The sequence below is a fragment of the Phaseolus vulgaris genome, chromosome 4, assembly GCF_000499845.2.
Source record: "Phaseolus vulgaris cultivar G19833 chromosome 4, P. vulgaris v2.0, whole genome shotgun sequence".
Classification (NCBI taxonomy): Eukaryota; Viridiplantae; Streptophyta; class Magnoliopsida; order Fabales; family Fabaceae; genus Phaseolus; species Phaseolus vulgaris.
The window spans coordinates 33,234,783-33,251,015 of record NC_023756.2 but is presented as its reverse complement, the minus strand read 5'-3'; positions in this window follow the sequence as shown (position 1 = coordinate 33,251,015).

Here is a 16,233-nt window from a genome sequence, read left to right as displayed (position 1 = left end):
AATTTTGGGTTGAATCTTTTGATAGAATGTCCCTAGTGAGTTTTGAGCCTTAATTGATATATCATTTAATACTCTTTTTAGTGTGTTTTTACTCATGTTTGCTTATACTCTAGAACTTAGCTTGATTCTTTGTTTTACAATTGTGATTTACGTGCATGAATTGATATGATAGAGGCATTCTTTGTTTAAATTAACCCACTAGCCATACTAGCCTACCTTTATGATAATAATCCATTTGTTAACCCCTTGAGCCTATAGCCTTTTTCTTATTTTTAACCCTCATTGCAAGCCTCAAAACAGAAAAACCATGTTTGTCCCTACCTTAGAAGATAAAGGAGCTTTGAAATGATTTGGGAATAGGTTTTTGAATAAGTGTGGGGGTGTATGTCATTTTCATAGTTTACCTCTTCAGGTTTTTTTTTTAAAAAAAAGAAAAAAATGGATATAAAAAAATGGATAGAAAAAAAAAGAATACAACAAGAAAAAGAAAAGCAAAGCAAAATAAAGAAAATAAGAGTGAATCCTCTAATACATTGGATTGACTGTCTATTATATGAAAAAAAAAATTATATCTTGAAATAAAAAGAGGAGTTGAATTGTCATAAATACTTACACTTGTTTTTAGACCTACCCACCATTGCTCCTTTGTTTTTCTATGGTTTTAAGCCTCTTTTCCCCTTTTACCTACCTTTACCTTAGCCTCATTACATCCCTTATGAAGTCCTCTTGATCTTTGATTGCATGTTTTTTTCGGTTGTTGTGAATATTAGAGTCTTGCTAAGCATATGGTAGTGTTTGTCTGCATGGGTGCTGAGTGTAAATACAAACCCTAAACACTTGAGAGTAAGAGAGTGTCCAGTGAAGTTTTGTCAATTTTGATTCAACCTTTGATTTCAATTACCTACTTGTATATTAAAATATAGGAATTTCCATTAACATTTTTCTTGATTCCTTGATTTCTAGAAATTATATCATGTCTTTCATTATGAATTCTTAGAATTTGCTATTTGTGTTTTTCTTTTATTTTTAAACCTTAGAATGTTTTGCCCAGGAGTGCAAAAAGGATAAGTGTGGGGGTATTTGATGAGCATATATTTATTCACACTCACTAGCCTTATTCATAGATTATTGAACTATAATAATAAATAAATCCATTGTTTTAATTAATATTCTTATAATTGGGTTTATTTGGGCCTTAACTATTATTATTGTTAATTTTGTCTTTTTAGAGTAAATTATCCAGAGGAAGCATCTACCTTTGTGAATGGGCCAAATATGCAAAAGTCCAAGTTGCTTCTTGAACCAAAACAGAAAAAATATTCTGAGGAGAAGAAAGAGAAAATAAAAGCTACAAGATTCCAGAAACAGAATTGGAAGCAAATCTTCTGCAAAATAAAAAGAATTATGGAAAGTAAAACTGTTTACAAAATCTAAACTGCAATATTTTCCCAAGATCTTTGGAGCAGAAAAGCCTATAAAAGGACACAAGCATCAAGGAGAAAAGGGAGAGCTTCATAGGGTTTTCTTAGTTTATTTTCTTCTTAGTAATTCTTTTGTTTTGCCTCCGCATGGAAGGCTAAACCTTTTTGGTTGATTCTTTTGTAATTCCCCATTGAGTTCTGAGGTTTTGTTCCAATAAAAGTTTCGATTTTTAATTCTCTATAGCAGTTGTTTTTATTGTCTAATCTCCTGGAAAACTGGTTTTTGTGAGAGGTTGTACTTGAACGCATGATTGAGAGTCTTCCTTATCTTAAACTTTGGTTTCTTAGTTAGTTCGCATTGTTCTAATTAATTTCTTGGGCGCATGATTCAAGGGAGAGGAGGTAAGCATTCCCATGGAGTATACGCATGGAACAAAGTGGGTATTGATTAAACTAGTAGACGCATGCTTTACTAGTGAGTTTCAGTTGAATCAGATCGGCGCATGTTCAATCTGGTTTAGCTCTGTTGGAGGATTGAGAAAAGATTAATCTTTAGAGAACCTGTGAAGAATTCAATGGTGGAAGAACTTGGGATCAACCGCTTTTTATTTGCTATTTTAATTTCTTTTATATTTTTTGCACAACTATCTCAAACCCCCTTTTCATCTTTATTGTTATTGCTAACTTTTATTGCTTGCAGATAGATTTTAAACCCTGATCAACTGATTTTACTATTGGATTCGTTGGGAGACGACTTGGGGACATTTGTCCAAAATTATACTATCATCTCTCTAGTGTTAGACAAGTCTACGCTAGAATCATATTAATTTGACAGCAAAACGACAACTATCAAGGGGCCACATACCAAAGGCTGATGGACAAGGTGCTCGCACCCATGCTCGGAAGGAATGTGCAGGCATACGTCGACGACATGGTCGTGACGTCCCTGGAGAAAGACAAGCACGTCACAGACTTGGAAGAGTTGTTCATCACAATAGCCAGGTACAAGCTCAAACTGAATCTTGAAAAGTGCGTTTTTGGTGTAGAAGCAGGGAAATTTCTGGGGTTTCTTCTGCCAGAGAGGGGAATTGAGGCTGACCCCGAGAAGTGCGCCGCCATTTTAGCAATGAGGAGCCCCACCAATGTGAAGGAGGTGCAGCAACTCACGGGGCGGATGGCCGCCCTGTCTCGATTCGTATCGGCAAGCGGAGAGAAGGGCCACCCATACTTCCAATGTTTGAAGAGGAACAACAGATTTGTTTGGACAAAGGAGTGTGAGGAGTTCGTAAAGCTCAAGGAATATTTGGCGAGCCCTCCAGTTTTGTGCAAGCCCCAAGGCATAACACCCCTCAGGCTGTACTTTGCCATAACTGAAAGGGCGATCAGCGCAGTGCTAGTGCAGGATGAGGACCAGACCCAAAGGCCTATATATTTCGTTAGCAAGATGTTGCAAGGCCCGGAGGTAAGGTACCAGGCCCTAGAAAAGGCAGCATTAGCGGTTGTATTCTCGGCGAGGAGATTGCGTCATTACTTCCAAAGCTTCACGGTACTGGTGATGACTGATCTGCCAATCCAGAAGGTTTTGAAGAAGCCCGATGTGGCTGGAAGGATGGTGAAGTGGGCGGTCGAGCTTTCGGAGTTCGACATCAAGTATGAACCCCGGGGATCGTTCAAAGGGCAAGTCTTCGCCGATTTCGTGGTCGAGTTGTCCTCCGAAGTGGCACAGAACGCCGAGGGTGACTTTCGCTTGGTACTCTCTGTTGATGGGTCGTCCAACCAGCTGGGCAGCGGGGCTGGGGTCATTTTGGAAGGGCCCAACGGAGTGTTGATAGAGCAGTCATTGAGGTTCGCTTTCAAAGCAAGCAACAACCAAGCAGAGTATGAGGCTTTGATCGCTGGAATCCTGCTGGCTAAGGAAATGGGGGCGAGAGTGCTGATGGCCAAGAGCGACTCACTGTTGGTCACAGGACAAGTAACTGGCGAGTTCCAAGCCAAGGACCCACAGATGGCAGCCTACTTGGAGTACGTGCAAGAGCTAAGAAGATCTTTCGCTTCATTTGAAGTGGTGCACGTGCCAAGAGAACAGAATGCCCGAGCTGACTTGCTAGCCAAGCTCGCCAGTTCGGGCAAGGGGGGTAGGCATAGGACTGTCATTCAAGAAACTTTGAAAGCGCCTCGAGCATTCGTGGCAGACCACCAAGTTCTCCATGTTTGTAGATCAATGGGAAGACCGGCGAGAAGTCATAGATCCCTAACGTAGGAAACTCTGAGGGCGCCGAGGGTCAGAGCGCGCCCAGCGGAAGGGGCAAGATCGATGCAGATTTGCGCTGTCCACGAGCTAGACACGTGGATAACGCCTTACCAACGTTACTTAGCGGATGGTGTGCTTCCAGTTGACTCAACTGAGGCCAGAAAAATAAAGAAGAGCTCCAGCAAGTTTACCCTTATTGACGGCGAGCTGTACAGGTTTGGATTCACACACCCCCTCCTTGTATGTATACACGGAGAGAAGTGCACGAGGATTATGGCTGAGCTCCATGAGGGAATTTGCGGGAGCCACATTGGAGGTCGATCGCTGGCGACAAGGACTATCCGTGCAGGCTATTACTGGCCCACGATGAGAGAAGATTGCAAGAGATACGCCCAGCGTTGCAAGCAATGCCAGCAGCACGCCGATTGGCACAAGGCACCCCCAGAAGAGCTGAAGTCGATTTACAGCCCCTGGCCGTTCCATACTTGGGGAATTGACATTCTGGGACCCTTCCCATTGGCGATCAGGCAGATGAAGTACTTGGTAGTGGCGATTGAATACTTCACCAAGTGGATCGAAGCGGAGCCAGTGGCCCAGATCACCGCACACAGGATCGAGAGCTTTGTATGGAAGAACATAGTGTGCCGGTTTGGTGTGCCTAAACGCCTGGTGTCAGACAATGGGACTCAGTTTGCAAGTCACCTCTTGAAAAAGCTGTGCGAAGAGGTGGGGATACAACAGGTGTTTGCATCCGTCGAGCACCCACAGACGAATGGCCAAGTGGAGTCTGCCAATCGGGTGTTGCTGAGAGGTTTAAAGAGAAGATTAGAGAAAGCTAAGGGATCGTGGGCTGAAGAGGTACCCTGCATAGTTTGGGCATACCATACCACTGAGCAGTTAGGAACCCACGAGACCCCCTTTAGTTTGGTTTATGGATGTGATGCGATGATTCCAGTTGAAATCCAGGAAAGCTCGCCGAGATTCCAGAACTTCGTGGCGGAAGACTCGAACGAAGAAAGAAGAATGAATCTGGATTTGCTGGATGAGGTCAGGGAGGAGGCGAGAGTGAAAGCCGAAGCAGTAAAGAGAAGAGTTGAGCGAAGGTACAACTCTAAGGTAATGTCAAGGCAGTTTAGAAGCGACGATCTGGTGATGAGGAAGGCCCATCAGTATGAGATGCAGAACAAGTTATCGCCCAAGTGGACGGGACCGTTCAGAATAACCGAGGCGCTCGGGAGTGGCGCCTACCGCTTGGAGACGTTAGAAGGAGGGGCGATTCCTCGCACTTGGAACGCCACACATCTCAAGTCGTATTACAGTTAAAGCCTTGTAAGTAAAGACGAATATGAAGAAATTTGAATAGTTTCTGTTAAAACAATTTCAAGGGGGCACTCTTTTTTCCCGAAGGAGGGTTTTTAATGAGGCCACCCAATAAAGAAGAGTTTTTCAAAGTTTAAAGCTTCTATGTTTGCATGCTTATGGCTTCGAGAGTTTTAGAAAAAAGGCCTTATTACTCGTATGTGATCTAGGGCAACAGTAAAATCGTATTGCATGCTCTCAGTTAAAGTTTTAAAGTCCCCATCGTTTTCCGGCAATCGGCGGCATCAGTTAAAAGTTCTAAAGTCCCCATCGTTTTCGGCGATCGGCGACTTCAGTTAAAAGTTTTAAAGACCTCGTCGTCTTTCGGCGATCGGAGGCACCAACAATGATTAAAGACCTCAACGCCCTCGCGCGTCTTGAGGCGAGAAAGAGATAAAGTCCTCCTCGACCTTGTGCGAGTGCAGGCGAGAACAGATTAAAGGACCTCTCTTCACCAGCAGATAGAGGCAAGATTAAAAGTCCTCAGTGCATCCAGAGGGGGTGGAGATGTACACCCTGGGCAAGTTGAGGCACCAGATAAAATCCTTCTCACCTTAGAGTGAGTTCAGGCAAGATAAAGTCCTTCTCACCGAGTGAGTTCAGGCAAGATAAAGTTCTTCTCACCGAGTGAGTTCAGGCAAGATGAGCTGAAAAGTCAGGGGTGTTTGTGACCTTAAGTGGTGGGAAGGGAAGGAAAATGCCTTTCCCCCTTTAAGTGAAACATCAATATTGACCCAGTAAGACCAGATCATTGTTCTGAAACTCAGGGAGGTAGAGAAGGATCCGAAAGGCGCCTCTACCCCAGATGAGGGAACAATGATCAGGTCCTAAAAAGAAGAAAGGTAACATCACCAGAACCTTATGGCGTGAAAGCTGAGACAGTGAAGGGGTTGTGCGGCGAGTACCAGATCCGAAGAGTTCCGGGTGATGACAGAAGTAGGGGGGATTTCACTTGGCAGATCAGGTAAACTGTATTTTAATTCTAGTTTGAGTCAGAACCTGCTGCCTAGTAAGTGGTTTTATGTTAAGATTTGTTGCCTTAAGTTCACAAGTTTATTGAACGTCATCGCCGAAGAGTTGATAGTTGCTCAAGTTTACTTTGAGTTAACAGTTTGCCAAGTTTGTTATAAGGTTAAACAATTTGCTCGAGTTAAAAGCGGTACATGGAGGGTCAAGTTCAAGTATTGCTGAGTTCACGCAGTTGAGCAAGTTTCGCCAAACAAGGTATCACCTCTGACGATCGATGTCCTCTATGCACTTAGCGCTAGAGCGACAGAGAAGCAAAGTGAAGTACGAAGAACAATGACTGATGAGTTGTCGGTGGGTACGCTGCCCAAAGAACGATGACTGATGAGTTGTCGGTGGGTACGCTGCCGAAAGAACGATGACTGATGAGTTGTTGGTGGGTACGCTGCTTGAAGAACGATGACTGATCAGTCTTGCCTTGTCGGAGGAAACTTTTCCAAACAAATTCTTACACAACAAGCTGAGGCAGACAGACTACGCCTAGTCAGTCATCCAGTACAAAGCTATGCATAAGAACTGTTAAATACAAAGCTAAGGGAGTAGCTAGTCGTGATCAAGTAGAGGCCAAGATCAAAGAGTACAAGATCGCGCTAAACCTAAGCTAGCTAACAGTTAGTCGTGTGCATAAAGAAAGATGAAGCTCAAGAAAGTACAAGGGAAGAAGCTTATAGCTGAAACGAGTATGTATTCACACCAAGTTTTATACAAATTCCAAGTACAAAAAGTTGTGCAGAAGTATAAAATTACAAAAGAGAAAAAGAGCTTAAGGAGGAGGAATGAGCTTTCCATCCACCACCTCATGATAAATGCTGAACTGTGAGAGGTCCAAATCCGGGAGAACGCATTGGATCTGCTCGAGCGCCAGCTCGAATCCGTCAGCAAGGGCTTCAGCACCCACGCTCATAAGGTCGGCGTTCTCAGCTTCTAATTTTTGCTTTGAGGCCTCCGCAACATTCTTCTCGGTGGTAAGGGCAGCAATGGAAGAGAGGCAGCTTCTTCCAATTGGCCCTTTGCCTCAGACAGCTTGCTCACCACCTCCTCAAGCTTCTTCTCCCCAGTAACGGCCGTCTCCGTGGTAGACTCGAGCTCCCCCACTAGTTGTGAGTTTAGTTGGCGTAGGGAGGAGGTCTCAGCCTCCAGGTGGATCACCTTGCTCCGCAGTTGCACCACCTCGCAGTCCAGAGAGTTGACGGCTTGCCCCATCAAGATCTCAGTCTTGATGGTCTCTTGGACCTGCGCTAGGTACTCTCCCCTGGCTTTTTCCACCATACCCCTCATCAGATCTACGGACCCTTGGCAGCCTCAAAGTCACTTTGCAGTGACTCCTTGTCATGCTCAAGCTCCTTGATCCTTTTCTCCAGGATTAGTTGCTTGCAGTGCTGGGTGGAAAACTCCAGGGAAAGCACTATCTGCTTAGCCAGGTGCATGTCCACCTCCTTTCCGTTCCATTCGATAAGCTCCCGGCTGCGAATGAGCTGTCGGACCAAAGCAATGACTCGGCTGAAATTCTCAATGCTAGCTCCAGAGCCGCTTGGTCGCGAGCTGCCCCCACCACCTTCAGCAGTAGCAGTGGAGGTTGGTGGTGGTGGTGGCGATGCGAGAAGTCCCGGGGGACCCCCCGAGTGAGCAGAATCGCCCCCAGCAGGTGGAGTGGATTGACTAAGAGCTTGGCCTGCTGGGGGAGGAGATGGAAGGGGAGCTGGAGATGGTGATCGAAGAGCTGAAGATGGTAGTTGTTGGGGAGAGGGGAAGGATGTTGGTGCTGGGGCAGGTTGAGCAGAAGGGGGCGAGGCTGAACCTTCCTCTATCTCCATCACTTCAATCTCCCCAGGCTGAAGGGATGAAGCCCCCCCAACCTTTGGAAGTTTCCTCTTGCGGTGTACAAGAGGAGAGCCAGAACTCTCCTCTTCGGCTGAAGGGGTAGGAGCAGCAGCAGCTTTAGCAGACGAAGGAAAGGCCTTCGCTAGCCTTCTTCTTTTCCTCACTGGCTCGGGGCCTTCAGCTGGCGCGACCGAGAGAGGAGGAGCTGCGATGGGTTCGGTGGTGGAAGAAGAAGAGCCAATCCTCTTGGCACCCTGGATTCGGGCAAGCTCCAGCAATGCCTTCCTCCTTTCCTTCCCTGAAGTCATGTCTACATCGAAGGAAAAAAGAAGAGTTAGATGGCATAATTATGCAAGTGGGTCAAAATGTATGCAAGTATGCATGAGAATGTGCAAGTATCCTAAGAGGTGAAAGAAGAAGAGCCTACCTATGTACTTCTTCAGAGCCAACACATCAAACTCGTGTTTGATGAGGAGAGATGAGCTGTACTTTGCCCCTAGGAACAACCCACATAGTTCGCGCTCGTAAGGGGCCATGACTTCGAGGCCACGGGGTTTCTTGAATTCTACTCCAGGAACCCAGTAAAGTGGAAACCCCTCGAGCAATGTTGGACTTTGCGGGGTAGCAGATATCATATAGAACCTGCCCTTCCAATCTTTGAAGGATTGCTGATACAGGCCCAAGAGCACCTGTCCAGCAACCCCGTTCAGGCTGACCCAGGACCTATCCCCGGGGTTCTTCGCCTCGAAAAAATATAGGAATACATCTACGGAGGCGTTATGCCCGAAGTAGTTGCAGAGGATCTCGAATGCCCGTATGAAAGCCCAGGCATTCAGATGGAGTTGGCAGGGGGCGACATTTAGCTCCATCATCAGCTCCTTCTCAAAGAAAGTGAAGGGCAGGCGCAACTTCAACCTCTTGAAGATGGCGAAGTAGACGAAGGTGAAGGGCACCCCATTGGTGGCCCTGTCATCCGCACAGATGGGCATCCCTCGAGGAGGGATGCGTATACGGATATTAAAATCGTTTTCCCTGTCGACGGCGCAAGAAGGCTCATCTGGGTCGTTGCTCAGAAGGGATTTGAGGTGACCCTGCGGTAGTAGAGTGGAGGTTTCAGCCAGCAACGCCAAGGGAGCCCAGTCGTAGACCCTGGCGTTGTCAAGGTAGGAGGTTGCATCGGGTGGTGGCGGCGCCGGTGCACTTGCTGAAGGTTGTGCACCAGAAGACGAGGCGACGATTCGAGCGGTTTGTTTTAAGCGAGCCATTGCGAGATAACTGCAATGGAGAAAAATGAAGGGTCAGAGGAATGGAAGAAGAAGAAATGATGAATGGTTCGGTGAAAAACAGAGGAAGGGAAGAAGAAAGAAATGTCCAAGCGAAAAAGAGGAAGAGGGAGAAGCGGAAAGCAGAGTGAGGGCGCGAAAACCCTAACGCGGGTCGAGAAGAGGAAAAACAGAGAAGATGAATGCATGATAATGAAAGGGACGAATGCAATCGGTGAAAAGAGCCTAAATAGACCAAGGAAGAAGAAAAACCATACCTTTGAGTGATCGCGAAAGGTTTGGAGGTAGAGAGCTTGAAGGAAGATGGGCGCGCAGAGAGGGAATTCGAAGTGAGCCTGAGAGTGTCGAAGAAGATGATGAAACAGTGAAAATGCGCGCCTATTTGAATAAGGGAAGCGCTTGCGACACTCCACGCTGGCCGTTGATGCGGCCACGTGTCGCAAGATTAAGAAAGGAAGTTGTAACGTTAAAAGGCAACACGTGAGGTGGCACGTGATGCGGCCCCACTTGCCACGTGGACCGAGAGCGCGACCACTTAGTCTCTTCGCCGAGAACGAGTTCACAGCTCGAGACTAGGGGGCTTATGATCCGATCGGTCATCGGTAGTCGATGACGTCAGCAGCAGATGACCACATGGACCACTCACTGGGGGACATGTGGATTAGGTAGCAGAGTAATCATGGAGGAGATCCCCCGGTGTGGAGATCGGTGGTCAGTAACCGAGTGGCCACCGACAGATCAGTTCCAAGATAAACACCCGGGGGAGAACGCGGGAAGCAATAGAGCACCGATCAGTCATCGGGTGCATGGTCATCGGGGTTTCGTGTTTCACGCAGTTAAACTGGGACTGAGATTCCCAGCGAGAGCGTTACGCATGGACCTCGCATGATCATACCTTAGAGAAAGAAGAGCTCCTCGTCTGTATAGTCGTGCACGAGAGTGGCCTGAGGGAGTCAGTAAACCGGTCAGTGATTGGTTACTCTCTCAACCCATTACGTGCATGGCATCGTGAAGGGGAAATCGTGTATGCAGAGAGCAATGCTTGGTGAGTGTGCCTAGTCCAGCCACACCTGGCGTTCTCCTGGGAATGTGCAATTTCACCCAGATGGAAGAAACGCGCTAAGTTACTCTGCAAGGGAATAACTTAGGCGCACAAAGAGATGCGCTAGAGCCCTTCAGGTGGTGGCACGTGCACGGTTAGATGTGAGTTGCATGCATCCACGTGTCACTGTCTGAGAGGGGCACGACCCAGATAAAGGTGCACTCCGTGTCGTGAAAGGTACAGACAGAAAACCCAGACACCCACGACCCTGACTGTGGTACGTTTTCGTACAAAAGCATAACAGAATTCTGACACACGCAGAGAACAACGTAGCAGAATTTTGTTAGGCACAAACACAGAGGGAGATAAAAAGGGAATCAGAGAGAAATACAGACACACTGTTTTTACACACATTATTTTTTCTAGTGATTCTGTGATCTAACTTGAGCGTCGGAGTGCAAACGGCCGCTAGAGGCGCTGTCTGTGTGTTTGCAGGTTGCGTTCGGAGTTCCCAAGGAGGAGGTTCTAAGAGTGTTCTTGCAGATAGCACAGTTGCCAGAGGCGGGTCAAGCAAGCGACAAGGCAATTCCTCCACGCTCAAGTTGTCGGCAGGATCAATCAGAATTTTCAAACATTAGAATTTTGTAAATTGGTTGTGTTACCGTACTACTCATATAGTTTGGTTCAATTATTTATGTGAATTGTCTTAATGAATGCTTTGACGAAGTCATAAAAATGATAGAAACTATCTCTGTGAATTTTGGATTATACAAAATTTGCTGATGAAGATTTTACTCTTAGTATTATTGAATACGGTACATCATTTTTCAGAAATGAAATCAAACATTAGATATGGAAAGATAAAACCTGAAATACGTTAAAAAATCAATGGAACTGAAACTTGAAACGTTAGCAGCTAAAAGAATCAAAGACAGACACATAAAAACGACAAAGCATAACTATTTTTTCTACGACAAACCGTAACTATTTTTTTCTAGAATATTTATCGTGTGGGACTCCAAACAATTGTTTCAACAATGCATTAGAAATAATTATCATTCTTCCTAAATATTTGAAGGTATAAAGATAAACTAAAAAATTAGAGATGTTAAAGTGAGTTATCTCGCCAGGCCTCTCTCTAATTGGATAGAAGGTGTTGATATTTTTAGTTTGTTATTGATTCCTTATTACTAATTAAATTAAAATAAAAAAAATAATTTAAAAATTGAAATTTTGTAGTGTATTATTTGAAAAATATAATTGTGAAAGAAAATGTAATTTAGATTAAGAAGATTTAGATATTAAGGTTAAGTTTGTTTTTATTATATATATATATATAATTTAAAAGTAGAAAAAGTAAAAGTAAAAATAAAAATCGGAGGTGCTAGTCCACGAGTCTGCTCTTAGGTATGAGAAATTAGAATTTTGACTCTATTATGATTAGGACGAATTAATAGCGAGACAACTTAGCATGAGACAGATAAGTAATAAAATGATAATAAAATATTATTTAATGAGGAGTGAAATTGACACCTTAGTCAAATGCTATTTAAATTGTAAATGAATTTATGAAATTAAAATTTGTATTTAACTTAACACTCAAATAAATTATCAAGAAATTTAACCGTTGAATTAAATTATTTTACAAATGATTAAAAAAGATAAAGTTGTGCTTTTATAAATTCTTCAACTTACAATCTAACTTTCACTTTCTTGTAATTCAAACTACTTTACTCTAATGAAGGTAAAATTTTACTAAAGTTATTCACATTAAATTAATTAACATATGAACAGTTTTAATCACATGCAAAAGATCAAGGTAGAAAGAAATATACATATCAAGTGTTATTTTTACATAATCAAAGAAACATGACTGAAAAATCAATAAGTAATTAGCATTATGAAGATTCATTAAATCATTGTATAACTAACAACTTCAGAGAAAGAGTAAGCAGATCTAAAGGCTAAGCTATGAACAAAATGCTTAGAAAAAGGAAAACTAACAAAATCACAATCACAATTGATTCCCTCAAGCTCAAAGTAGTTCAACTACCCATTACAAAATAAAAATACACAAAGAAACTTTTAAAGAAAATAAATCCTCAATTCTCTTTGCTTTGATCCTTTCCACATCAAAAATGCATTTAAATTGTATGAAAGATTACTTCTAATATAGCTTATGTTGGCCAATGACCTTGATAATCTCTCAAAGAAGTCACTTGAGTCATTGATGAGAAGTTTTTGATGCATTTAAGAATTTGTCTAGATATGTTGTTTAGCGAGAGATCCAAGAGCTAAATGTGTTTTAAATAACAAATTTGCAATCGTAAACTTTCATTGAAATAATTTTTTCCCAAGCTTAAAAATGGTAGCTTTAGCAATTTGCTCCCAATCCAATATGGAATAGATCTTTATAATCTATTTTCTATCATATCTAGCATCACTAACTTTGTGCAATTTCTCAAAGAAGAAGAAATTTCACGGTTAAGTTATTGTTTCTCAATAATACTTGAAGTTCATGGAGTGATCCCATTGAAGTAGGATTTTTTTCAAAATAATTGTTCTGACTCATGTTAAAATAAACCATTGATTTGAAATTGGTCAAACAATCTGGAATTTGTCCATAAAACTTATTATTTTAAAGGTCTAATCAGTATAATGTTCCAACTACACTGCTAGAGCATAAAAATCGAAAAGAATATGTGAATTTATTGTTAGACGAATCAAGATAAATCAAACCTAGTAAAATGATGGAATATGACCTTGAAATTGATTTTATCTAAGATTAAGGTAATAGAAATTATTATGTAGTGACAAATATAGAATCATGCCTTGTAGATTTTTGTATGAAATATTGATATCGACGGATCAAAATTCGTATGTAAAATCAACATTACATACGAAATTTGTATGTAAACAGGTATTACATACAGATATATAATCCGTATGTAACTTTGGCACCATGAAGCAGAAAGTAAAATAAAATATGTAGTGGATGAGATTTGAAATCAGGTTCCTTCAATGGTCAAAAAAACTTTCACCACTACACAAGACAAATTCTTTAGTATTATTATGATTTTTAATATACTTATTATTATTAATAATATAAATAATATTCAAAATATGAATAATATGAATAATATGAATACTATTAATAATATGAATAATATAAATAATCTATACTTATATATAAAGGGGATTCCCCTCTTAACTGCTCTTAATTTCTTTTTCTATTTTATCCTTATATTAATATTTAATTTTATTATTGTATTATGGTCATTGTGTCATTTCTTATTCCTCTCTTAACTGCTCTTAATTTTTTTCTTATTTTATCCTTATATTAATATTTAATTTTATTATTGTATTATGATCATTGTGTCATTTTTTTTTCTATAATATTTGGTTTACATAGTGGGGCGGTTTTGAATTGAAATAGAGGTGGAAAAGCGGTTTTGGATTGAAAGAGATGTGGAGAAACAGTTATGAATTGAAAAAGAGGTGGAGGAGCGGTTATGAATTGAAAGAGAGGTGGAGGAGTGATTATGAATTGAAAAATATGATTTATTTTCAAAATCACTTACATAAAGAAAGGGAGTTTATTTTCAAATTCAGTTACATAAAGAAAAGGAGTTTATTTTCAAAATCAGTTGCATAAATAAATGGAGTAACTATTCAAATTCGGAGAGAAAAAAAAATATCAGAGAAAATAACAAACGTGAACAATTTTATTATTACTGAGCGGTTACCACTTTCTTCAGTAGTTTTCACCGTTTACATCCACTTTCTTACGAAGGAGTAGTTTTCACCAGTTACATCCACTTCCTTATAAGGAGTAGTTGAGCGTTTACCACTTTCTTCAGTAGTTTTCACAGTTTACATCTACTTTCTTACGAAGGAGTAGTTTTCACCAGTTACATCCACTTCCTTATAAGGAGTAGTTTTCACCAGTTGCATCCAAAGAAAAAAAATGCTCATAAATTTTGACACATTTTGAACTTTCTTCCTTCACGCTCCATGTTCTTCTCCTACTCTCACCCGTCTTAGTCCCTCTTCAATCACCACTGTACAACAACAACCACCATTGCTTCCTCCTTTTCACACTTCCCAAAGCGTTCGAAGCAGAGACGCGTCTCATTGTTATAGGATTTGAACATTTTTGTTTCTATTGCTTTCTTAATTTTTTTTATATTTTTGTATGAATCCTAAGCCCAACTTTTCGGGCAAAGTTTTTATGTCTACTGATGCTTTGATCTATTAGATATTACATAAGTTGGAAGTTTGGTAATTTGTATTTAGTTTATTATTTTATCTTTTCAACTTCTTTGCCATGGAAGACGTGAATTCAATTGATATGGTGATAGATTCTACAACTTCCAACATACAACCCTTGCATAAGGCGTTTGATGAACATGAAAGTTACTACTCTAAACTTGAAATGAGAAGATCTTGAATAACATTACCATTTGCATTATGTTTTTACATTGTTTGCTGCTCCATTTTTTTTAAACCTTAATTTTAATCTTGATAACCTTACAAAGTTCAACATTACACCCAAGTTAAATCAAAATTTAATATTCAAAAACAATAAAATGAAAATATAAAAAAATTAATATAAAATCTTAATAAAACTATTATTAGTGGTCGCATTTAGATAATTTACATGTCTTCTCATATAATTTAATATTTATTAAAATTATATGAATATATAAATAGTAAAAATGAAAAATGCGGATACACAAACACTCACGTGCCTGTGTTCCCGCTAGTATGAATAATATTAATAATATTAATAATATGAATAATATTAATAATATTAATAATATGAATAATATTAATAATATTAATAATATGAATAATATTAATAATATAATAATATTAATAATAATATGAATAATATTAATAATATGAATAATATTAATAATATGAATAATATGAATAATATGAATAATATTAAAAAATATTAATAATATTAATAATAGGAATAATATTATTAATATTAATAATATGAATAATATTATTAATATGATTAATATTGTTAATATTAATAATATGAATAATATTATTAATATGAATAATATTATTAATATGAATAATATAAATATAATATTAATAATATGAATATAATATTAATAATATGAATATAATTTATATTATTATTATTATTAATATGATTTATATTATTATTATTATTAATATAATTTTTATTGTTGTTATTAATATAATTTTTATTATTATTATAATTAATATAATTTATATTATTGTTATTAATAATATAATTTTTTTTTATTATTAGTATAATTTATATTATTATTAATATAATTTCTATTATTTTTATTATTATTAATATAATAATAATAATTATTGATATAATTTATATTATTAATATAATTATTATTATTAATAATAAGTATAAATTATATTACTAATAATATAATAAGTATAATAGAAATCATAATATGACCAAAGAACTTGTCTGTTTTAGTGGTTAATGCTTATTTTAGTGGTTAATGCTTCTAGTGGTCTTGCCTGTTGTAGTTAGAGCCATAAGCTTGTTTTGCTTATGGTCCAACAAACTATTTGATTTGTTTATCAGTGTACACACATCCAATTAACCTCAAAGTTGTTGCATTTTGTCCATTGTTGAGTTGAGTTTGTACCATAAAATTTTCACAAACAAATACGCCATGGACAATTTAGGACCAATCACTGCCAATTTCTCTAGAAATTTTTGTTTTATAATCCATTTTAGATATTTTCATAGGTTCCTTTGTATATGCTAGCCTTTCTTAAGTAGCCTTAATTTTTCCTGTCAAACATATTGACTTCATTTGCTGTTTATCACATTATTTTCTCTTTGTGTTTAGCTTCCAAATTTATCTTTTCTTGCTTTCTTTCTGGGCTTTTATAGGTGCAGGGACTGTGGTACATTGTTGTTGAGTTTTGGTGCCCACGGAAGTTGTTTAGCCAGCTTTTGAAGGAACATCTTTGACATTGTGACTCTATATCAAAAGAAAATAAAGGACCACACAA